General features: G+C 32.0%; 1 long non-coding RNA gene across 2 annotated transcripts in view; it reads left to right on the plus strand.

Annotated features, from left to right (window-relative positions):
* LOC122514635 overlaps positions 1-27,501 on the plus strand; it is an 85,612-nt gene extending 58,111 nt beyond the window's left edge. The window contains exon 3 of one of the 2 annotated variants that reach the window (XR_006303096.1): positions 27,419-27,501. This is a non-coding gene — a long non-coding RNA (uncharacterized LOC122514635). Of the gene's footprint in view, positions 1-27,413 lie in introns of both variants that reach the window. The other variant, XR_006303098.1, reaches the window with a different exon arrangement.
* Positions 27,502-27,806: the final 305 nt, after the last annotated feature.

Below are 27,806 nucleotides of genomic sequence, written 5' to 3' on the forward strand. Positions count from 1 at the left end.
ATAACAGTCATTCGTTGTAGTATCGAAAACGATCATTTTAAAATTGAAGATTTTTTTTACTTTATCATAGACATTTCGTCGAACGAATTTAGTTTAATTTTTGATCGTGAACAACAGTATCATAATCCGCCCCCCCTTCCCCCACGTAGCAGACCCATAACGAACGCTCGGAGAACACCATCGGTGGTGGATGTTTTTTAAAAAGAAAATCGTAGAGTAGTAGTAGTAGTAGTAGAGAACAGCGTGGTGTATTCGGTAGGGTACGAAAACTTCGAATGCTTTTAGTTCATTCTCCGAACTATATTTTTGTACGATAAAAAAAAAAATAACTACAAAAAAAAAATTAAAAAAAAAAAAGAGAGAAAAAAACACGAAAGAAATAGAGGACCAGAATACAGGATGTCCAGATACGTGAGATCGAGTAAGGACCGAGATAAAAAGAGAGAGAGGAAGATAGATAGATATACGAGAAGAATGAGAGAGAAAGAGAAAGAGAGAGAGAGAGAGAGAGGTAAATAGAAAGAAGAAAGAGGAGCACACAGGACACGAAGAACGAATGTGCGTTCTTCGGGCAACTGAAATTTATAATGTCGGGTAATCGTGGCAGGGCGTGCACGCACCTGGGTACTAGGGGTACCGGCACGTTATTATGATTAGCTACTTTCGGTCCAGTCCTGAGGAGTGCTGGAGATTCCGATCGGATACGCGATACGCGGACGCACACCTCGGATTACGGGCGTAGAAGATGATCTTCCTTTGGCCGCCCGGGGCCGTCGTCAGGTACCTACACCGTACCCACCTCCTACCAAGACATACTTCATTTATTATGACTGTGATCATCGATTATGCACCGACGTATTTTCCCTTCTTCTCTCCCAACTCTCTCGCCCTCTCATCTTCCGTTTTCATCCTCCTTTCTACTTCTTCTTCTTCTTCTTCTTCTTCTTCTTCTACTCCTTTTTTACTCCTTCCTTCCTTCCTTCCTTTCTTTCCTCTTCTTCTTCTGCTGGACCATACACTTCTCTCGTGATCGTATGCTGTATTATACTCTCGGCCTAAAAGATACGCGAGGTGGATTACGCCAAAGGGGGAGCACAGCAACGATGAACGTCGGTTCTCTTCCTTTCTTTCTTTCTTTCTTTCTTTCCTTCCCTTCTTTTCTCCTCTACTCCCCCTCCTCACCCGGCTCTCATCTTTCTTGCTTTATTTTCAAACTCGTTACTTACCAAAATCAAAGCGAGTGTCAGCCGACAAAAAAATTGGTATATTACCTGTACAAAGTTTTAAGATTAAAATTGAACGTTCTTTGTGTTACTACTACTACTACTACTACTACTATTATTATTCTGGTAATTTCTTTTGGTGGTTGAAATGATATCGATTTTATAGCACGTCGGTCGTAACTATACTCGTCTTACTATAAACCAGAATGTTCCACTTCTCGTCATCTGACATTTCGAAAAGCACATCTCTCTCTCCCCCTCTCTCTCTCTATGTATGTATGTATGTATGTATGTATGTATGTATGTATGTATATATATATATGTATCCTATGTACTTTATATCTATCTACCTACCTTTTCTTTCCTTCATGTTACGACGTTTCTCGAGAACGTTCTCTTCGAGTTATTCGACGACGACGATGACGACAACGACGACGACGACTATTCTCCTGGTCTCTGACTATCGTCCAAACGATAAACCGTTCTCGATTTATCGGTGCACGATAACGATCGTCCGAGCGGATAGTTCCTAATGCTTCTGGCAAAATTCTTCGTCTCTTACTCTTTCTATTTCTCGAAGTATGTACGTACATATGTATGTATGCATGTATGTATGTACGTACGTATGTATGTATGTATGTATGCATGTATGTATGCATGTATGTATGCATGTATTTATGTACATATGTATGTACGTACGTACGTATGTATGTATGTATGTATGTATGTATGTATGTATGTAGAAGTACTTTACAAATGTATACGTGATTCCGCGTCACCGTTCACATTTTTTTTTATAAATCGAATATTCCGATTTTCCTATTGTACAAGTTTCCATTATTATCTTTGTAATCTAATAAAACAAAGAAATATTTTCCTCAACGGTTAAACATCGAATACTATAATTATAGTTCGTTACGATCGTAGATCATTTCCAATTAGAATTGAATCGTTTCTTAACCCTTCGAGGCATGGAATTCTAGAAAACAAATTGATCCATGTTGTGTACAGAAATTGTGTAATATTTATATTTATAAATAATACAAAATTCGTTGATTTTTATTAATAAAAAAATAAGATTTTATAAACAACATAAAGATATAATAATTGAATTAAGTATTTTGACTCGAATAGTCCCAAAGTGCAAATTCACGTATCAAAAATGTGAGACACTTTTAATATCACCATACATTAAAAGAATTAAAGTAAAACGTTAGATCGTAAAACACACTCCTTGCAAGTTTATTTTATTCTTTTACATTTGACAAGTATAAGAAGATCACAGACGAGTGGAATCGATGATTTACGATCAAGTTTTCAGGGTTTCGTTTAGATAATTTCTTTTAAAGAAAATAAGTCAAATAAAAGCAAACACGTACCTACTTATACACCAATACTTACACACATACACACACACATATAGATATATACATATAAGATAGTTAAATAAGTGAAAGAGCTCGTTAAATATCGAGTCATGAATGCATCCTCCATCTTCTTATCCTTGGTCATGCTCGTTGACGCTGTTACTCTCGTAGAAGATGTTTCTCATGTCATCTATTAGCTCGTAACTTCGTCCTATACTAACGCGTTGTATCGTGCACGCGTGCGCTTTCGCGACCTAACTAAGGGGTCGAACTTGTCGACCTTCTCTGCTTAGTGACGACTCCTTGGAAACGACGTTCCTAGGACTGTCTGATGAAACGACGACGATCCACTACGTCTCCTACGATATAACGTATGGTTACGTAAACGAGCTACGTGCAAAAAGGATCATCGGGGTCAAAACTCGTATTGTCAATTTTATTAAACCTTTTATTGCGAACAAGAATTATATACTTCTTCAGGTTTCTCAAGTATTTCAGTTATTGCAAATATTTTTTTTGTTAACTCTAAGAGAGTGGAAAGGTTATTATTATATTATTATTATATTATATTATTATAATTGATTTTGTTTTTATCTTGTCCAGAAAATATTTTAATAATAGGTATAATAGGGAATTTTGGACTGTTATTCATTCTTTTTGAAATTTATTTTGAAAAGTTGAACGTTTCGTCCCTTAATTGGGACTTCAAATATTTTTTGTTAACTCTAAGAGAGGGGAAAGGTTATTATTATATTATTTATTATATATATTAATAATATATTAATAATATATATATTATTATTATATTATATTATTATAATTGATTTTTTTTTATCTTGTCCAGAAAATATTTTAATAATAGGTATAATAGGGAATTTTGGACTGTTTTAAGTGAGAACAAAATTGTTATATTTTTATTAATTAAAGTAGTAGTAATTACATTTGTAGTTTTAATTATATTTGTAAGATTTGTTAATATTTTTTTTTAACTTTAAGAGAGGGGTAAGGTTATTATTATAATTGATTTTTTTTATCTTGTCCAGAAAATATTTTTAATAATAAATAGATATAATAGGGAATTTTGGACTGTTATTCATTCTTTTTGAACTTTGTTTTGAATAGTTGAACGTTTCGTCCCTTAATTGGGACTTCTTCAGCAACCGTAATTTATTATGATTTTTTTTTTAATATATATGCAAGAAAGTTTTATACAATAAGTTAGAAGATGTTATTTTTACCTTGTTCGTTATCGTTCGTAAGTTATACACATTTTTTATTTTTCAAGACATAAATTATTGTAATATTTGATTTTTTTATCTTGTCCATGTAAGAAATTAAAATATTAAAATAGGTATCACAGGATATTTATATTTTTATAGTTATTATTATATATTCGTTTCAATATCTATATGGAAATTGTTTATTAAGATTAATTTATTTGCGGTATTATTTACAGGATTTGGAATAGTAGAATATTTATATTCCGTTTTAAATGAAACAAAATTATTATATTTTTATTAATTAGAGTGTAGTAATTACATTTGTAGTTTTAATTACATTTGTAAGATTTGTTTAAGATATTTAAAATTGTTTTATGTAAATAAGACGAAATATAAACGTATGCGCATGCAGTTATTGCAATATTTCGAGACGGGATTAAAAATGTTTCACCGGATTGCATTAAAACGGTGCATTAAATAGGTGGAATACTCCACCGTTAAGGAATTAAATAATAAATATAGTACTTATCGCGTTAATTAATAAAAATTTGTGATGATTTATTATTTAATCTATAAGTTGAACGATATATATCGTATAAAAACTTGGTTACGGGGTATCACAAGATTTTAAATCGGTCAAGTACACAGTTAAAGTATACTTCTTGTAATGTGTGTAATTCTTTATACTCTCGTAAGAAACATAAGTGGTACTGAATATACGATCGTGCGCCACTTAACATCTATGCCGTATTCTTAAGTAAAAGTCCTTTAAGATTAGACTATGAGACGAGTGAATGGAAATTTGTAAAATGGTAGTTTTAAACGTAAAACGGGAGATAAAGATAAAACCGCAGGGGAAAAATATCACGATGTGGAAAATGCGCGGCTCGTGAAAGGAAGTGATGCATAAATCTTCAGATAATCACAAACCAACATAACAAGAATTCTAACCGAAGTGAGAGAATGTGATATTTCCAATTTTTTTCTTTTTTCTTTTTCTATTTCTTTCTATTGTCTCGAGATTCTAGAACGTAAGTGCCAATTGTACGTCGTAAAAACATATTCATTGGATATCTCTTGTCATTGATTAGACGCAATAAATTCATACGAGTTTACGACGATCGTGAATAATCAAATCCTTTTCACCACGGCCTTTAGAAAACTTTCGCATTATTATCAGAAGTACCGTCTAAAGATTTAGATTATATAAAAAGAAAAAAAAGAAAAACAATTTAACCATTTAACCACTCACTCACTCACTCACTCACTCACTCAGACGATTAATTTTATTCTCCCCGTAATAACGTAATAATTTACCCTCGAGCAGCAGATGTAATCGGGGGGAGGCGGTGGGGGAGGGTGGATAGGGAAAGAGGGAGGGAGGGGTGGGCGAGGTAGGTAGAAACAATTGTCAAACTTTTTATCATATTCTAGAACATTAATTAAACGTTAACGTGTGTCGAAATATATTCTCGAATATACGAAAATAGCACCTCGTAATACGTAATTAAAACGATACGTCAGATAAATTAATATCATCGACGAAAAATTAGAAAGAGAAAGAGAGAGAAAGAGAGATAAGGATCCTATCGAAGAAATTCAGAGGAGAAAAGAAAAAAAGGGAAAAGAAGAAAGAGAACTGATCGTTATCCGTTAAAGTGTCCTCGAAGTGAAGGTCGAGAGAGATGGTCCCTCGAGGGGCCACCACTTGTCGTCGTTTCCTATCTTTTTCGGCTGGATTATGTCAGCGAACTAAGTAACGAGTCAGAGACATCGAAGAAAGTGTGAGACTGAAACTAAGAGAGAGAAAGAGAGAGTGAACGAGATTGAGAAAGAAAGAAAGAGAAAAATGAAGATCCTTTTTTAGGAAAAAAAAAAAAAAAAAAAGAAAGAAAAAAAAAGAAAAAGGGCAGAACTTAGATCCGAATGGATGTGTGTAGAGACACATCTCTATATCTACCCCGGTTTTAATACTTTGTCTTACCCTAGAAGAGAGGGAAGTTCTTGGGCGAATTCCCCCCCAGCCCCCACCCCGTCGGCTAAAAGAGTTTCTAGCTTCTGGTGATTGGTGTAAGTTAGCCCTCTGGGCAGAGAATACGTTCGGATAGGCGCATGCGCCGACACAAGCACGAGAATCCCCCTTTTGCTTTAGGGTTAGCCGCGGTCCTCCCTGCGGCCAACAGCCCAGGATGACACGCCCCGGGCTACCAGATCAATAAGATCCCTTATACCTACCTACCTCTTTGGTTACGCCCTGAGATACTCTCTCTCTCACTCTCTCTCTCTCTCTCTCACTCACTCACTCTCTTTCTCTTTCTCTCTCTCTAGCACGTATTCGATCTGTCTATGGTATGTAACCACATACGCTTTTCCAACGATCGATCACGTCAATAAAGTTTTATCGGTACTATGATTTTATAAATATATGATATATACTCTCTCTTTCTAATATATATATAAGATTATTATATAGGTACCGTTATTAACAGGATTTATTAATTAATTAATAATAATACCTATTATTATATAGGAATTGATGTGATATATATATTAAGGGAATTTATATATAAAAAGGAATATGAATATATTATTTTTATATATTAAAAAGTAATATATATATATTAGAGAGTATCTATTATTATATAAGTATTGATGTATAATATAATATATTATATATATTAGGGGAATTTGTATATATATAAAAAAAGGAATATGAATATATTATTTTTATATATTAAAAAGTAATATATATATATTAGAGAGTATCTATTATTATATAGGTCCTATTATTAACAGGATTTATTAATTAATTAATAATAATACCTATTATTATATAGGAATTGATGTGTTATATATATTAAGGGAATTTATATATAAAAAGGAATATGAATATATTATTTTTATATATTATAAAGTAATATATATATATTAGAGAGTATCTATTATTATATAGGTCCTATTATTAACAGGATTTATTAATTAATTAATAATAATACCTATTATTATATAGGTATTGATGTGTTATATATATTAGGGGAATTTATATATATATATAAAAACAGGAATATGAATATATTATTTTTATATTATAAAAAGTAATATATATATATATATTAGAGAAGATCTATTATTATACAGGTCCTATTATTAACAGGATTTATTAATTAATTAATAGATATTGATATTTAGAAAGTAATATCATTTTTAAATACATCAAATTCAAACACGTGTTTAAATTAAATAATGAGCTGATAAATGATAATCAAATATTGACATGGCCAAAAATTACTTTCATTACTTTCATTACTTTCTGTGGGGTTTATCTAATATATTTATATATATTTTTATGTATTACCATATTTTTTGGTACTCGTAATATTATTTCGTATATTATTAACATTTTATATCATCGTCGACGTATTCTTTCGTTACACATTCTTCCTACATTGTTTCGTTACTATATTCCATTTGAGTATTATACTCGTTATTATAATACTATTACTTTTCCGTACGTTTATCTAAAAACACATTGTTCCGTAGAGTTTTTATATTACTTTGTGAAACCATCGTATTCTCTTCAACAAAAATTGTGCACTTTCTAAACCGAGTTAGTGCGGCAGCAGCGGCGGCGGCTACTACTACTATGAAAATAAAGCGACGAGAGACACGTGTTTCAATCCTTTAAAATAAAAAAAAATAAAAAAAAAAGCTTAGCTTCGTGTGCCAGATGTTTCGTAACATACGACGTAACGTACCGACTCGCTACGTGAAATATAAAAAGTAGAATGGTGGGCAAGAAATAATGTCTAATTTCGCGATTGTGCTAGGTGAAAATTTGGATGTTTCATTTTGATGATACGCTTTTAACCCGAGTTATTAAACAATTTTTATCGTTACTAATCTATCTTTTTAGAAGAAGAAGAAAAAGAAAAAGAGAAGAAAATGAGAAGAGTTAAAGAGTTCTTTGGTTGAAAAAAAGAAAAGAGAAAAAAAAAATCGCATAAATCGCGTGTTTAACCCGACCGCGTTCGTTTGACGTCGTTGATTAACTTCACGTTAAATAGATCAATTACAGAAACGGGGATTTCGTGGAATAAAAAAGAAAAAAAAAATATAAAAAAGAAAAACCAAAACGAAAAGAAACGTTCTCTTTCCTGCGATACGATTTAAACTCTTATCTTTATTAAAATATTACAATAATTAATCAGATAAAAAGAATCATCGTCAGAGAATACATAAGAATCTAAATTATCTTTTCAAATGCAAATGAATGAATAAATGAATGAATGAATGAATGAATGAATGAACGAATGAATGGGTTATGATTTGTGTCTTTTCTTTTTTTTTTATAAAACAAAAAGAAACCAAAGACGAATTAGTTGTTTACAGATGACAGCGATAGATATTTCAGAAGAAATGGAAAGCAAACCAAAAAAGAAAATAAAAACAAAAATTAAAAAAAAACTAAAAAATTGGTATAGGAAGCGTAAAGAAGATGACCGGTGGTGCCCCGTTCGTTCGTTCGTTGGTTCGTTCGAACCAACTTCTTCAACAACCAACGATGACCGCATCTCGTTAAAAGACCTCCTCCTCCCCCCCCCTCATTCTTCCTTCCTTCCTTCCAATTTCGCCAGGTCGATCTGAAATTTTTCTTGTAAGTCTCGCGTGTACGCCCAGGGCTGTCACGATTCTGAGCTAACTGCCGCGTTCGTACAACCGATTCAGGAATTCCTCGTAACGTAATTTCATCGTTGGAATTCTTCTTCTCCTCTTCTTGCATCTCTTACGCATATAAAGAGAAACACATTCGTAAAGGTTTACTACTATATTTCTTCTTGGTTCAACATGAATTTTGATTAAACCTTTTTTTTTCTATTCGCACACATTTCAAATTATTATTATTTATTATTAACGATCTGCATTCTTAATTTACGAGCCGATCTCGATTTACTAACACCGTTAGTATTTCATTTGCACGATTCCGGTAGCAGTTGTGCGTGCGTGTGTGTGTGTTATGTTTTTCCTATCCAATTTTCTCGACGATATTTGATATTTCTTATTTTATTGTTTTTTTTTAACTTTCTAAATACAATATATGATACAACCGGTTACTTCTTATCTGCAAATATTTGACCAAGATAATCGTATAGTAGTAATACAGTGACATTAAGATATCGAATATCTTGCAATATCAAGCATCAGATATTTAAATTCCAAATTGAAATTGTATACCAAAAAGAAAACGAACGAACAGAACAGTACAGAACTTACTCATAATAATCGGAGAAATGATCGTCACGCGCAGAGGTATCCAACGCTATATTGCGTACTCGAATGGACCGCGTGTCGGATGATGATGATCCGACGGCCGGGTGTAAGACGGATAAAGAGTATCGAGGAGGAGAGGTAGAAAGAACTGAAAACGGGGTATTAGAACGCTCGAGAAGCCAATGGAAGGAGGTATGAGTCGGGTGGGTTCATCCTTTATTTCAAAAAAATAAAATCGCAACGACGTTTTATCCGTTGGGGGGTTTGCTGAGATAGTATGAGAGAAAGAGTGAGAGAGAGAGAGAAACGAGATAGCTCGTAGGTAGGATCGAACCAATGAGAAATTTGCTGGGCGTATCGGTAAACAGTACGGGAGAACGTAAAGGAGGAAACGATTGGATCGTAGTTGGGACCGGTCGACCAATCGGAGCGCGACTCTCGTCGATCCTGGCCTTAAGGCCCGTCCCAGTACCCCCACCACTCGACCCCTTGGATTCTCTCGCGTCTATCTGGTAGCTAAGGCCCCGCGGGCGCCCGCGGGCTTAGTAACCCTCGAGTCTTCTTGCGTGTACGACGGTTTAAGGGGAATACCTATACAAAGGTCTCGAGATATCAGGAAACAATATCCAGCGTGCACCGGTAACTCAATACGTCTATGGTGGTTCTTCTTCTTCTACATCATCCTACTATACTACTCTCTCTTTAACGGCGTCCTTATCTAACTCACGAGTTACTCGTGTACCACCTTTTGCCCACGCGTCGTTATACTTCGCTAGGCTCCTTTACCCATCCTCGAGGCTCTGAGTCAAGGCAAAGAGGAAAAGTGTGTGGCATTTTACTTTTATGGATTGATGGATGGATGGATGGATTGATGGATGGATGGATTGATCGACGAGATCTACGAATTTGCATACCACGCAAATTGATTAGAGATTATTATCAAGGATAATTTCATTACGGTTACGACAAATTGTCCAATCATTATCCATCGTTGTCGTCGTTGTTCAGTGCTCGAAGGTTATTTTCTTTTTGATCTACTATTAAAAGGGAAACAAAAAATATAATAAATAATTGTTTCCTTATTCTCTTTTCTCGATCTTTCAATTATCGATCCAATCGATATATAAAGTGGAACTCGTAATAATATCATTCGAGGTTTTTCTTTTCTTCTTTCGAAAGTAGTGCGTGCACAGTGTAAAAAAATCCATCAGAGTGTTAACAACCAGCGATTATTATTTAAACGTCGATAAAGTTTACTATTAGACTTAGTTTACGTTCGAACTATGTATCAACGAAGTGATTGACTAAGTTAAAAATAAATTATTTGTTTGTAATCGTTGATAAATATCCGTGTGATTGGTGTCGTTCAAATAAATATATCAATTTTGAGGACAAACGTGTAACTTACGAGGAAACCGAATGCCGAACCTTGACTACTACAACACCGCGAGAATGCATCAAATGGTAAACTCTTTTCAAGATACAGATATTATTCTAATCTTAAATTATTATTCTTTAACACATCGTAAAAAAGATCTTTATAATCAAATTAAATTATAACCGTTAATTGAAACGAAATAATTTTACACGAAATATAAATATTTATCGTTCTACATAAAATCACAGATGATGGGGTTGATGATGATGATGATAATGGTTGGTAATAGTGATCAACTTACTTAGAAAAGTTGTTCATAGCAAATGATATCTAGTGTGTATTACAATTCGTATCTACATTCAACAACAACCAACACCACATTTATCACGAAAACCTACGCGGCGGTGGTGGCGGCGGCGGCGGCGGCGGCAATTGCTTGCATGCAACGAATTGAATAGCTTCTAGCAGTCTCTCTTGATTTAATATCGCCATTAATTAATTACTACGAAACCAGAAGTGTTTAATTAACGTCACGCTAATTACTACTTTATCTAATATACCGCAGCCGGATCGTGCACGAGAAGTGATCGCGCGCGCGTGCGCACACTGCTGGTTATGGTGGTGGTGGTGGTGGTGATGGCCATAGAGAAAAGAGGGAGGAAGGTAGAAGAAGAAGAAGAAGAAGAAGAGGAAGAAAAGGATAAAGAAGAAGAAGAAGAAGAACGAAACGATACGTCACGCACCCCCGGGACGCGTTTAAGTGAAATAGATATGTCAGTCTTATGGAATATAAGTTCATAAAATTGAGCGGTAAATCATTCAAGTTGGAATAAGAAAGAAAGAAAGAAAGTAATGAAAGAAAGAAAGAGAAAGATATAGGAAAAGAGAGGGCACATTTTCTTTGTAAAAGGGTTATGCATGCTAGCGGGGGCAACTTGCCAGACAGACGCCGTAATGACAGGCTTTAAAGAGGAACTCGTAAAATCTTGCCACAATGGAATAATTCTTGCGTGTACATACGTTTATATGTATATATATATATATACTCTAGTTCACAGAACGTTTTCGATGATGCTGATGTTGTGTACGTTAACGTATACACAAACACATGTCGCGTGAATTGGCCATCACGAAACAACAATCACTATCAAACTTTGAAGGTTTCATTATTTCCATGATTGTCCTTAACAATTTGATAATTACGTTTTAACGTGTTGCTGATAAAAGTGTGATATCGATATATATATATGAATGATTTTTAATTTAATACGAGTAATGTCAATGTTTAAACGTAAGATGTTCGCAAATTTGAGGTTAGTTGATATCGTTAAGATAAATTATGTCATTCGTAATAGAAGAATTATTTGAAAATTGAATATAAAATGAATAAATTAATATGGATATCTATTATCATAATGTGATTATCATAAATTTACTTATAAGTAAACAATCATAATATAAAGTATCGATATTTTAACGAATTACAACAATATTACATGTATTACAATTTACGTGTATTATGAGAGAAAGAAAGATCATTAGGTTGTCAATCGATCTTCAAATTCACGCAAAATAATACTGAAATGAGATAGAGGAAACGATTTCGTTCTTACTGTTGGCGCCTTCGATGCTTTACGATCGCCAATTACTTCTTTCGTCTTGCATATCCATGGCCACACGTTTCATCGTGTACATGTTAACACACATACAAACACATACACACACACATAGAGATGTACTCGTTTAGCCCTACGTGCACGCGATCAACAAACAACCTTCCTTTCCGTATATCTTTACTTGCTTACTTTTAGACATCCTCGTCATCTACAATGTATCATCCATAGATCATCGATCATTTTTCCACTTAATGACGTATATAAATATCTACAATATACATATATCTACATAGTTAAAACGTGTTTAAATGTTAAATGAAATATTACATTACATTTTTAATAACCCATCATTATTATCATCATCATCATCATCATCATTGCTTGTTCATTTGCATGAGATTAACAAATGTTACGTTTATACATCCGATAATAATGAATTAGTATAAAAATATATTGCTACTCGAGTAATAAGAAAATAATTCTTCACTTAAAAATGAAGCTTTCGATTTTGTTCTGTTTTTTTTTTCTTCTTTTTCTTTGCAAGACAAGATAGCTTCTCGAAGTTCAGCTATCAATTTTCGAAACACCCAAATGTTACGTTTATAGCTCGGATAATAATGAATTAGTATAAAAATATATTGCTACTCGAGTAATAAGAAAATAATTCTTCATTTAAAAATGAAGCTTTCGATTTTGTTCTGTTTTTTTTTTCTTCTTTTTCTTTGCAAGACAAGATAGCTTCTCGAAGTTCAGCTATCAATTTTCCAAACACCCAAATGTTACGTTTATACCTCGGATAATAATGAATTAGTATAAAAATATATTGCTACCCGAATAATAACAGAATAATTCTTCAACTTAAAAATGAATTTCGATTTTGTTCTGTTATTTTTTCTTTTTTTTCTTTGTAAGACAAGATAGCTTCTCGAAGTTCAGCTATCAATTTTCGAAACACCCAAATGTTACGTTTATAACTCGGATAATAATGAATTAGTATAAAAATATATTGCTACCCGAATAATAACAGAATAATTCTTCACTTAAAAATGAATTTCGATTTTTCGATTTTGTTCTGTTGTTTTTTTTTTCTTCTGTTTCTTTGTAAGACAAGATAGCTTCTCGAAGTTCAGCTATCAATTTTCGAAACACCCAATACGCGTCGATGTAGAAAAAGAGAGAGAGAGAGAGAGAGATGTGGAGAAAAGGTTCTACTGAGGGTAGAATACGGGTTCGAACCTAGCGTCGGAACATAACTCCTGAGTTCTGACGTTTCAATCAGCAGCACCTTACCTTTTACGTCTCCTCGACTACTTTTGTCTGGACGCAGAAGGACTTTTCTACTCGCGTACGACGTTTTTCATGCTTGACACGTTGACACACGACGGGGTTTGAATCGATCGTTTTCTCATCGCGACTGACCTAACCTTTCGATAAACTATGAACATCGTGTCGAGAAAAACGAACGTTCGCGTGTAACATTGTTGCCATTGGTATTGTTTTAGGTTAGTTTTGAAACGATACGCACGAATTCGTATTTGTTTCGAAGAAAAGAAAACTATCACATGTTAGACGATTTTCTATCACGTTTTGTCAATTATTTCTAATAGCGAATGTCTATAGGAAAATATTAAGTGGCTATTTCTTCGTACCATTAAAGAAACATAAATCAGGCTCAGGTAGCTGTTACACGGGCCGACTTTATGGAGAACGATTGTAAAGCTCGTTAACACCTGTATTAATGACAATACCTTGAAGGTTCTAACAAGCGGTTTGTAAGTCGATAGGCGGATAAGTTGTCAACGCTTTCAGAGTTTCTATGTTTATCATGAAACTTAGATAATGTTAATTCGTTTAAATAACATTAACAATTATTACATAATAACGTCGACGAAAAATAAACGATATTTCGATGAGTTGGTTAATTAATTAGTTGTTGTTGAATAAATCGCAAGAAACTAATTGCAAGTTTGTTCATTTTAAAAAATCATCATCGTTTCCGAGTAAATAGTTCTATTTGAATATCAAAAAAGAATAAAAAAAGAAAGAGAGATAAATGAAGATTATACTAAAAGTTATAATGAAATAGAAACCAAAGATGGGATACCGGAAAAGGAAATAATAAAAAGTAAGGAAGAAAGAAAGGAGAATAAAGAAAGAAAAAAAAAAAGAGTAAAAGACGAAGAGGCCCGTTTCTTTCACCTGTGCCACCGCGAGCAATAAATAACCGCCAGCTTAGCTGATTTTACTGCCTTGGTGTTTGGGTGATCCCAATAACGCCGACTCGAAGAAGGAACCAATAATGCGAAGAAAACCAATCTTCGCGCTAACTAGCCATTCAAGGCGGCCGAAGTGCCAGACACAAGTACTTCGAAGGACCCTGGTTAACCTCTGAACGAAACCGTTTCGAAGTTATTTCGAAGTATTCAAGAATTCGCGATTTAATGTCACTGCGTGCCACGTGATTTCCCTAATTTCACGCTTACCGATATTATTAGAATATTTCATTACGAATACTTCAAACGATATTTTCAATTGCTAACAATAACCCGTCTTGCGTGATCATTTAATTATTTGTTGTAATCTGTCAAAAAAAGAAAAGAAACATTTATTATGTAGAAAAAAATTAAGTATAGGTATTAGGATAATTAACAATATATTTCCTTTTATTAATAATAATTAATTTAATACCTTTTCATTTGATTTGTTCTTTCTTACTTATAAATTTGTTGTTTCCAACGTTAAATATTATATAGAACGAACAAAATTTCGTTAGAATTAATTTGAAATAATTTCAACACTTACACCATGCACCAGATCGATTGTTTTATTCCTTCTCTCGTTAATAAATTTATCGATGTAATGTATTCTATCAAAAGAAAAAACATTTATGATATAGAAAAAGATCAAGTATAGGTATTAGGATAATTAACAATATATTTCCTTTTATTAATAATAATTAATTTAATACGTTTTCATTGGATTTTTTCTTTTTTACTTATAAATTTGTTGTTTCCAACGTTAAATTATATAGGACGAACAAAATTTCGTTAGAATTAATTTGAAATAATTTCAACACTTACACCATGCACCAGATCGATTGTTTTATTTCTAATCTTTCATTTCTGTTTATTTCCTTCATCTTTTCTTATTCGTCTTTTCTCTCGTTAATAAATTTATCGATGTAATGTATTCTATCAAAAAAAGAAAAAAAACATTTATGATATAGAAAAAGATTAAGTATAGGTATTAGAATAATTAACAATATATTTCTTTTTATTAATAATAATTAATTTAATACGTTTTCATTGGATTTGTTCTTTCTTACTTATAAATTTGTTGTTTCCAACGTTAAATATTATATAGGACGAACAAAATTTCGTTAGAATTAATTTGAAATAATTTCAACACTTACACCAAGCACCAGATCGATTGTTTTATTCCTTCTCTCGTTAATAATTTTATCGATGTAATGTATTCTATCAAAAAAAAGAAAAAAACATTTATGATATAGAAAAAGATTAAGTATAGGTATATAATAATTAACAATATATTTCCTTTTATTAATAATAATTAATTTAATACATTTTCATTGGATTTGTTCTTTCTTACTTATAAATTTGTTGTTTCCAACGTTAAATATTATATAAGACGAACAAAATTTCGTTAGAATTAATTTGAAATAATTTCAACACTTACACCATGCACCAAATCGATTGATTTTATTCCTAATCTTCCACTTCTGTTTATTTCCTTCATTTCTTATTCGTCTTTTCTCTCGTTAATAAATTTATCGATCCGTAACGGAGGCGGGGGATGATACGGTAAGGGGAGGAGGGTGGCAACGCTCGGGAAAGATGAAAAAAAAAAAAAAGAAGAAGAACTAATTTCGTGGATCACGTTTTTACTCTGACGCGTACACGAATCTTGTATCTCTCTATATAATAACTGTTTAAATTCCGGTAGTGGTCATCCTCACGAACGGTAGCCTCTAATCAATCTAATTTCAGGTTCCTCCGCCTCTCAATGTGGGCCAACACTGGTATTATTTGGTAATTGTAATGGATCGGAATGTTGCGCGTTCGCTCTTTAAAACAGAATTCTTCTTCTCCCTCAACTACTCGCAGCAACGTTCATTCGTCTTTCTATCGAGAAGAAATAATTATTTATTTCCTTTTTTTTTTCTTTTGGTCCTACGCCTTTGCCATTTCTTTCTTTCTTTCTTTGTTTTATATATTTTTTAATTTTTTTTATTATGGCTACCCCTTTCTTTTGAACGCCACCCGCTATTATCCGAAGCAACGCGTGATTACGGAACCTTGTGTGTTCCTTGCATTCCCATTTGTATTTCTTACTTCTTTTTCTATTTCTTGTTTTGTTGTTTCTACTTCTTCTTCTTCTTCTTGTTCTTCTTCTTGTTGATCGTACGTGAACCGTTTTCTAAATTCGATCGAGAAAAAGTTTACAAACGTATTTTAGAATACGATTGATCTTTCACTTTCTATCCTTTTATTTAATTCTACTTTTTTATAAATAATTCCTAGACGATAATTTATATTTTCGAATATTCGCGATTTAACCGATGGGTTGTTGTTTTCTTTTTTCCATCTCATCGGTTACTTCCAATTTTATTTTCGTTAAAAAGATAACAAATTCGATCGAGAAAAAGTTTACAAACGTATTTTAGAATACGATTGATCTTTCACGTTCTATCCTTTTTATTTAATTCTTCTTTTTTATAAATAATTCCTAGACGATAATTTATATTTTCGAATATTCGCGATTTAACCGATGGGTTGTTGTTTTCTTGTTTCCATCTCATCGTTTACTTCCAATTTTATTTTCGTTAAAAAAGATAACAAATTCGATCGAGAAAATGTTTACAGACGTATTTTAGAATACGATTGATCTTTCACGTTCTATCCTTTTTATTTAATTCTTCTTTTTTATAAATAATTCCTAGACGATAATTTATATTTTCAAATATTCGCGATTTAACCGATGGGTCGTTGTTTTCCTTTTTCCATCTCATCGTTTACTTCAAATTTTATTTTCGTTAAAAAAAATAACAAATTCGATCGAGAAAATGTTTACAAACGTATTTTAGAATACGATTGATCTTTCACGTTCTATCCCTTTTATTATATTTAATTCTTATTCTTCTTTTTTATAATAAATAATTCCTAGACGATAATTTATATTACAAATATATTTAACCGATGGTTTTATTTTTTCCATCTCGTTATCGTTTATTTCAAATTTTATTTTCGTTAAAAAAAAAAAAACACGCTAAACGCGCGATTAAATTATTACGACGAAATGTTTAATTCGATTAAACGAAACGATATTTACATCTCCGAAAAAAGAAGAACACAAAAAAATATAGAAAAAAAAAAAAAGAAGAGAATCGTCATTAAACGTATCGTACTATTTGACAAGCAATGAAACTTTTACCCGTTGTAAATACAACTCCGGTGTGGGGAGATAATTGAACGATTAATTAACATTGATTTCATCCGGAATCGAATTTATTTCACACCGTGCAAAACACCGTCGGCTGTCGTAACAAAATTTCTATCGAGGGTGATGGGAGGTTGAGGGGTTTGGGAAGGGGGGGGGTACAAAAACGATTTCTCGCGTTTAAATCGTTGGTCTCGATTTTTATGAGAGAAAATGAACTGTCGTAAAATATAACGAAAGACAGATCAAGAAAGAAAGAGAACAAAAAATATTCTATAAAGAGATAGAAAGATATAATAATAATAATAATAATAATAATAATAAAAGAAAAAAAAAATAACTCGACGCAACGTTATTTTCCTCGAGACTCACGCACGTCAGTTTGTTCACGTTGTGTAGAGTTTAAAAAAATATTGGAAAAAAGAAAAAAAAAGAAAAAAAAAAAATGAAAACGTTGTCCGACAAAATAGGCGACGTGCGTTCAATATGAAAATGTTTTTCGATTTAAATGGAAATCGTGGCCGAGTTTTAACGTTTTATAATAAAACACAGAGATAAAGCTTTGTAACCATAGTAAAATTGTCAGTTTTACGTGAACGTTTGCGTCTCTTCATTTGGCCAGTGCAACAACAGCAGCAACTGCAGTTGCAGCAGCTGCAGCAGCAGCAGCAGCAGCACGGTCGTTCGACCATCCAGAAAAGAGCAATTAACTCATTGTCGCACGATAATTAAATCGTTCACGGTGGAAAAGTGGTTAAATACTGGTCAGCGAATAAATCATTGGAACTTATTAACTGTTATCGCCTTTAACCATACGGTAGAAAACTCCTCTCGTATAGAATATTATACCTGCCTATAAAGTTGCTATTTTTAAAAAGGAGAGAGAGAGAGAGAGAGAAAAAATGAATATGTCGAGTTAGTAAGAGGCATTTAGTTTTACATCGATCTCGACAACGAAACAATAATTCCTACGAATGAGTTAATTTAAACATAATTTTGGAAACAATTTCGATGATACTCTCATTGACTTCTTCTAGTTTCAACATCATCATAGAATATTATACCTGCCTATAAAGTTGCTATTTTTGAAAAAGAGAGAGAGAAAAAATGAATATGTTGAGTTAGTAAAAGGTATTTTGTTTTACATCGATCTCAACAACGCAACAATAATTCTTAAATGAATTAATTTAAACATAATTTTGGAAACAATTTCGATGATACTCTCATTGACTTCTTCTAGTTTCAACATCATCATAGAATATTATACCTGCCTATAAAGTTGCTATTTTTGAAAGAGAGAGAGAGAGAAAAAAATGAATATGTTGAGTTAGTAAGAGGCATTTAGTTTTACATCGATCTTGAAAACGCACAATAATTCCTACGAATGAATTAATTTAAACGTAAATTTCGAAAAATTTCGATGATTCATTGACTTCTTCTAATTTCAACATCATCATAGCATATTATACCTGCCTATAAAGTTGCTATTTTTGAAATGAGAGAGAGAGAAAATGAATATGTCATGTTAGTAAGAGGCATTTAGTTTTACATCGAGTCTTAACAACGCACAATAATTCCTAAATGAATTAATTAAATATAATTTCGGAAACAATTTCGATGATTCATTGACTTCTTCTAATTTCAACATCATCATAGAATATTAGACCTGCCTATAAAGTTGCTATTTTGAAAAAGGAGAGAGAGAGAGAGAGAGAGAAAATGAATATGTTGAGTTAGTAAAAGGTATTTAGTTTTACAACGATCTCAACAACGCAACAATAATTCCTACGAATGAATTAATTAACATAATTCGGAAACAATTTCAATGATACTCTCATTGACTTCTTCTAGTTTCAACATCATCATAGAATATTATACTGCCTATAAGTTGCTATTTTTAAAAAGGAGAGAGAGAGAGAGGAAAAAATGAATATGTTGAGTTAGTAAGAGGTATTTAGTTTTACATCGATCTCGACAACGAAACAATAATTCCTAAATGAGTTAATTTAAACATAATTTCGAAAACAATTTCGATGATACTCTCATTGACTTCTTCTAGTTTCAACATCATCATTTTATTTCATATAGTAATATAATATTAAAAAATAGAAATCTGTAGGAAACATCTTAATCTTGTTTAATCTTTCTTTTTACAAACAGTAGAAAATTATTCTCAATTCGTTATCATTAGACATTTCAACATAATTATTTTGTCATATTATAATATTAATAAAATGAACATCTTACTCTTTTTTTTTTTTTACAAACACTAGAAAATTATTCTCGATTAGTTGTCATTAGACGTTTCAACATAATTATTTTGTCATATTATATTGATAAAAACAAATCTGTATAAAACATCTTATCCTTTTTTAAATTTTTCTTTTTACAAACAGTTGAAAATTATTCTCGATTAGTTGTCATTAGACGTTTCTATATAATCATTTTATCATATTATAATATTGATAAAACAAGTCTGTAAAAACATCTTAACCTTTTTTAAATCTTTCTTTTTACAAACAGTGAAAATTATTCTAAATTCGTTGTCATTAGACGTTTCAACATAATCATTTTATCATATTATAATATAATAAAATAAACATCTTACTCTTTTTTTATTTTTACAAACAGTAGAAAATTATTCTCGATTCGTTGTCATTAGACGTTTCAACATAATCATTTTATCATATTAAATATTGATAAAAACAAATCTGTATAAACATCTTATCCTTTTTTAAATCTTTCTTTTTACAAACACTAGAAAATTATTCTCGATTCATTATCATTAGACATTTCAACATAATTATTTTGTCATATTATAATATTGATAAAAAACATCTTATTCTTTTTTTATATTTACAAATACTAACAAATTATTCTCGATTCGTTATCATTAGAAGTTTGTCATTAGAGAAGAAAGTAATCCAAGCGTGTTTCGGAAAAAATATATTATTACCGATCATTAAAGTAGAAAATGAGATCACAGATCATGATGTTTGTCTTTAAAGAGGGTGGTGGTGGTGGTGGTGGTGGTGGTGAAGAGAGGGTAAGAGGGAAAAGAGAATTGAGGAGGATTATCTCGTTCGAGAGTAAATAGGTACAATCAGTGTGCATCGAAAAGAGAACTTGGGGGTTACTGGTTACTTGGAGAGTTAAAAAAATAAAACAAAATAAAAAAAAGGGACAGAAAGAGATAAAACGAGAGAGAAAGAAAGAGAGAAAAAGAGAGAAAGAGAGAAAGTAAAGAATCGTAGCAAAAGTGTCCACAGAAATGTTCGCGTTTCCGTGAAAGGCACCGACCACCGTTTGTGGTTTACCGATGGTCAGAGGCGAAACGATCGTCGAAGCTAGAGGAAACAGCTCGGTAAATAGCACTGTTCCCCCTCGTTAACTCGATTTAATGGCGCATCGTTAGCAGTCGTATACTCTCGATGCGATGGTGACCATAAAAAAACGAGTGCAACACGGAATTTGGGATCCTTGGAATCGTTAACGCTCTACACACAATTCGAACTTACCACCAGAATTCTGCGTTATGGTTAACCCTTTTACCTGTTTCATTCTCATCCGGTTTCCAATCTCTCTCTCTCTCTCTCTCTTTCTCTCATTTTATTCTATGACAGCAATAACTATAAAAAGAAAAACAGATTGTAGATATTAATGAAGCTATTTATTCGAAAATAATAATCGTGTGTGTGTGTTGGTGTTTTGTGGTTGCATGGTAACGTTTAGACTAATCTAGGAATTCAAGAAATTGTCTCTACTATATGTGCCCATAATTATGAAAGTGTTCTAAGTCATATATTTCTTGTTCGAGATATTTAATGAATTGCATTTGAACGAATTGAAAAATATTTTTACATCAAACGACATTTTAATTTATAATTTTTTTAGATTTTTTAGAATTTTGTCAGAATTTCATACGAAAATGTTGTTTTTAAAGCTTCAATTGACTTAGACCACTTTCATTATTATGGGCACATGTTAAATTATTTTCATGATTTATATATATATATGTATATATACAGGGTGGTTTAGTAATTATTGGTATTTAAATATTTCTATTATTTTATGTTATAATAGAGAAAAATGTTATATATAAAATTGATATGGCACTAATGGGGAACGTAAGGTAGTGTAAATATTTTTTACGTGGGTGGTACATACATATATATATTCAACTTTAATCGTAAAGTATCTCTCTTGATTCTATTAATCCAATTAAAAATATATTTGCGCGTAATATATTTTCAATGTGAAAACATTTCGCAGTGTGGTTGGTAGCGGTAACGTTGAAAAACGTTAGATTTCAAACAAACGAAAAAGTATTCAAACAAAATGATTATTATTAAAAGAGAATAATATATTCTAACACATAATAATCTTTATCGTCATCCAAATAAAATAGATAAAAATAATAATAAGAAGAAGAATAAAAAAACTGGTGTGTGTACTTATGTACGCACGTAAGAAGTTATACTTCTTTGGCGTACCGAAACGAATATAACCTCAAAAATAACTTCAACAATATATTGGATTGGAAGTATGAGAAGATAAACAACTAATTATTATTATTTATTTATTTAACAAAAGAAAAAAGAAAGGAAACATATTTTCAATCGATCGATATATTATATATATATACAAGAAAGAATAAAAAAATATCAAAATATGGATATCAGTCCACACTAAATATAATTTATACGTCAACTGTCATGGCGCGGTGATAGAACTACTTCCCGCTTCGATCATTTAAGTCAAGCAGCACTGAGTACGATTAGTACTTGGATGGGTGACCCGCTTGAGAAAAAAAAAGAGGAAGAAGAATAAAAAAAGAGACGACTTCATGCCGTAAATTTGAAATTGCTTTGCCGCGTATCGTAAATACAACAAAATCACTCCCCATTACATTTTCCTCAACGCGCCAAAAGAAGTATAACTTCAAAAATATTTCAAAAAATACTTATATATAAAAATGTCAAAAGAGAAAAAAATACAGATCAAATTTGTAGAAACAGAAGAAGAGATTGGATGAAGTGGTAGTGGGAGTGAAGGGGGGAGGTGGGGATTAGTTTGGGAAGGGGTTTATTACGTTTCTCAAAGGATACACAAGCAGGTGTCTGGTTTAGTAGTCGTCCTCTTCTCGACTAGATGATCTCTTCTGGACTACAAACGCGGATGCTGTGCCGTTCCTCGACTCGGTGGCGGTCCACCACTCAACACACACGCACGACACACATACACATAAACATACACATACCACGCGCGCGCGGGCGCAGAAACACGAAGCGTGTGCACGCGCACGCGAAAGAATTCGTGCGCGTGCGCGTAAAAACTGGCAGCAAGCAAGCAAGCAAGCAAGCAACCAGACATACCAGAGAGAGGAGTTTCTCTCGGCACCCGAATATCGCCGTCATATGTGTGTGTGTGTGTATGTGTGTGTGTGTGTAGCATCCGTGCGCATAGAAGCGCATTATGAATATTCAACCGAGTGCCCCGGCATGGCTGCGTTCGGATCCCATTATTCATTCCTGCAGCACCGTTTCTGCGTTTTCCGCCAGCGTGGAACGCATCAGGACGAACTATGTGTGTGTGAGAGAGAGAGAGAGATTAAGAGAGAGAGAGAGAGAGAGAGAGAGAGAAAGAATGATCTTTCTTCTTCCCTTCTCACTTCTCATTTTGTTTTCTTCTCCGTCCCTTTCCCCTTTTGTTTCTTCTTTCCTATTTATTTTTTTTTTCTTTCCATATCCTACTCTTGAAAAAGAGAAATAGAAGAAGAAGAGGAAGAAAGAAAAAAAAAAGAAGAAAGAATGAACTTTCGTCTTTTCTCACTTCTTCTTCTTCTTCTTCTTCTTCTTATTCTACCCTTTTTTTCTCTCTCTCTCTCTCTCTTTTTCTTTAACTTATCTTTCAGAGAGAGAGAGAGAGAGAGGGAAAGTAAGAAAGTGATCTTTCTTCTTTTCTCACTTCTCTTTCTATTTCCTTCTTCTTCTTTTTCTTCTTCTTCTTGTTTCTCTTCTTCTTCTTCTTCTTCTTCTTCATCATCATCATGTTCTTCTTCTTCGTATTCTTATTCTACTTTTTCCACTTCATCCTATCCCGAGCCCCCATTTCTATTTCGTTTTATTCGTCCGTCGGAAGAATGCGCTCTCCGTTCAGGCTAATAATCGTTTCCAGACGACGAGGTGAGGAAAGAGGGGTAAGAGGAGTGTTAGGACGCTTATGCAACGGTTTCCGTAAAAAATCTTTCGGATTCCATCGTGAAACGAACAAGCTTTCTCTCTCTTTCTTTCTCTTTCTCTTTCTTTCTTTCTTTCTTTCTCATCGAAACCAGACGAAAAACGGATAGATAGGATTCGACAAACCTGAAATTATTTATCGAACCCGATCTATGATTTCGCCAATTTCAATCCAGTCTTTATACCATTCCCTAACATTCTTAGGATTCGGTATAAGTGAGAAGGAAGATTTTGGAGTACGCTAGGAGTTTGGAATAACTGTTTAAAACAGTTTTGTAGGACGATTTCGTGATGCCGTGATGGGATGCTGACTACGCCGAATCTTAGATGGAGTAGATTAGACGCAGAACACAGTAGTAGTAGGGTTAGTAATAGTAGAAAGAAAATAAAAAAAATTGAATAAAAGATTGCGAGTACAGGGGTGGTGACATTGCATTTATAAAAATTATCTTTTTAAGCTTTGAAAATGTCTCCTTTAAAAGCTGAGGCTTGATCTAACATACGTTGAAATCAAAACAATTGTAATTAAGAAACAAATGTTTGAATGGTAGGTAATATTTACAGTTAAAATAACCGTGTCTTGTAATTTTTTCATAATGCGATGAAAACACATCGAATATACACGTTTTTTTTTTTAAATAATCATTTGACCATTCACTGTAGGAATAGATAAAGTTTTGTTAGGTTTAATGACGATCAATATATGCTTATTCATTAATAAATATAATATAATATTATAAATATAAATATAATGTATAATATAATAAATATAATAATATAATAAATATAATATAATAAATATAAGATAATAAATATTATTATATTAAATATTATATTATTATAATAAATATTAAATATTATAATAAATATTATAACAAATATTATTATATTTATTATATTATATTTATTATATTATTATATTTATTTTTAATATTATAAAATATATGCTTAATCATTAATAAAATTTTGTAATATATTAATTCATGAAACCTCTGCAAGTATATAATTATACATATATATAGATCAAATCTTCATTGACATCGAATAAGGAACAATATGATCTTAATTGGAACGATAAACTTTAATGACAAGAACTAATCTTAATTTACTACGATACGATTATCAAACGACACGTGCGTTTCTACGTTAGTGCGTTCTACGAGTATCCTTGTGACCCTACTCTCTCTCTCTCTCTCTCTCTCTCACACACACACACACTCTCTCTTTCTATGACTAGCTTTATCGTCAAATCTACTGATATCTGCAAATATAATCGCTCTATGGTGCTTAAAGTCCTTTATACGTATAATCTATGCCACGTCTTTCCCCCATAACACCACCATATATACGCCATCTCCAATTCCGTGTTATTAGTTTCTGAGAATGCGTATAAGTATCGGAAAGCATCTGTACGACGATACGTATGCAGATTTGTACGGAACGTAATAAACGTTTAGAGATAACGTGCAATCGATTTTCATCTCTGATCCTCCCCCCCCGTACCCCGTTTTTCACGGTTCGAATCTTACAATTAGATGATAATATATATTTTTATACAGATTTTTCTTATTCGTTTCTTTTTTTTAAATATGTTACACGCTTAACATTAAATCGTTATTTCACGATAAGATGTAGGATACAAATGTTCAAATGAAAATGATGAATCTTAATTATTTCACTGTATCGAAAGTAATTATAAACCTTTGTTACGTGTTTAATCGAATAATTTAAGTAATAATGATATTTGTCATATATTAGGGTGAACCAAAAGTTTTCGTGCGTTTTTTTTATTTATATTAATTTATTTTTTTTTTAATATTAATTATTTTTTTTATTTATATTAATAAGTATTATTATATAATAATTAGTTTTTATTATTTATATTAATATTTCACTTGTATATTAAGTAATTTTATTGATTTTCCACAAAATTGAATTATCCGTGAAACAACACAATAAACTTACGAACTTTTTGATTAATACAAACTAAACTTATTGTGTTAGCAATTTTGTTTTCACTGTTGACATAAATTCTAAATATCGTGTATCACTCTTGCAGATAATTAATTAATTAAAAAAAGAAACATTATTATATTATATGTTTGTTTATTCGAAAAATAATAGTACATTATTGATAATGGTAAGAAAAAATCAATTCATCATATAACTCGTCAATTTTTCCTTTTACTTTAAAGTATCTAAAACACGGTATGGAAAGGAATAGTTCAAGAAATCGTGTAAGAAAACGATTAAAAAATGAGGAATTATTGAAGTTATACTTCTTTTGGCGCGTTGGAGAAAATCTAATGGGGAGTGATTTTATTTTGTTCCGAGCGTCTGGAAAAACGACACCATGAAGTTTGTCGGTATTTACGACGCGCGGCAAAGCCGATTTCAAGTATACGGCATGAAGTTGTCTTCTCTTCTTCTTCCCCCCTTTTTTCTCAAGCGGGTCACCCATCCAAATACTAATCGTACTCAGCGCTGCTTTACTTAAATGATCGAAGCGAGAACTAATGCTGTAACCGCGCCATGGCTGTTGACGCGTCAATTAATTCGATATATCTCTCTTATATTTAGCGTGGACTGATATCTATATTATGATATTTTATTATTCTTTCTAATATATATAATATATCGATAATAAATTTAAATTAATAATAATAATAATAAATTTTTTTTGTTAAGTTATTTTTGAGGTTATTGAGGTTATGTTCGTTTTGGTACGGCAAAGAAGTATAACATCTTACGTGCGTACATAAGTACACACACCAATTTTTTATATTAGTTATTTTATTTATATTATATTAGTATTTATTATATTAGTATTTTATTATATTATATTAGTCAATATATCAGTTGATTTTTCTTTTCACTGCAGGATTCCAGTTCGAAATCATTTTCGAGTAATAATGCGATAGAGTAGCTTGTCGCAAAGGTGACGTTTAAGTCGTTTTCTCGATCTAACGTTAAAAATGCATCGTAAATTTTTCGCGTTGGATAAATCATACTTTAATATAATCGCATTTAAATGAACATTACATTAATATTATTCAACATCATCAGTTATCAGCTGCAATTGAGAATTAATTAAAGAAAAACAAAACACAAAAAAAAATGTGACAATTTTTCCAATAACATTTCATTCATTCAAATTGTACACGATGATAATATAGATAAGTTACAACGAGTCAAAAGTTAAAAAGAAGAAAGAAAAGAAAAACTGGTAGAAATTCGAAGTACGTATTCGTTTGAAAAGCCGACGGATAAGTTTGGAATTGGTAATGAGAAAAGAGATGAAGTTTAAAATAGCAGGATTGGGATGGGGAGGGTGGGAGGGAGGGAGGGAGGGGGCGGGCACATTTAGTTTAAATTCTCTCATCCGCCACGAATTATGATAATAATATCGTTCAACAATGACGACCGACGGTTAAACCCCCTCCTAATATTTTCGTTTGATCTTTCAACGTATTTAGAAAATGTGTCGAAAACTATAACATGAGAGAGAAAATAATAAAAAAAAAGTAGTCTCAAGTAATCTCTTCTTTAATAAATATAACGTAAAATATAAAATAAAATAAAATAAGTAAAAAAAAAAAACGAAATTTCATTAGATTGCTAACTAAGTGTTTGGTTTTGTTCTAGGTAAGTTGTGACCGAAGAACGGTGCTCGACCTTTGGATGATAATATTTCGGCGGTAAAGTTCAAAATGACGTTCAGATGCATGCCGGCCTTTCAGACACTCGGAGCTGGAGACTGCGGCGCGTCTTGGGTGAGTTAGAAATCGATTTAACCCTTTGATTGTGCTGCTAAACTTTTTACAATTGAAAAGTGTTTCTTATACTACATGGAATCATTTATTATTAATACGAATGTTTTTTTTTTTTTCGTTCATTGATATTATTAAATAAATTAAAAATAAAAAGAATTATATATATAATTATTATTATATTAATAATATTAATATTAATATATATATATTATAATATTATAATAAATAATAATATATTATTATATTAATATTATTATATTAATAA

This window comes from Polistes fuscatus, unplaced genomic scaffold, assembly GCF_010416935.1.
Source record: "Polistes fuscatus isolate 324 unplaced genomic scaffold, CU_Pfus_HIC Scaffold1, whole genome shotgun sequence".
Lineage (NCBI taxonomy): Eukaryota > Metazoa > Arthropoda > Insecta > Hymenoptera > Vespidae > Polistes > Polistes fuscatus.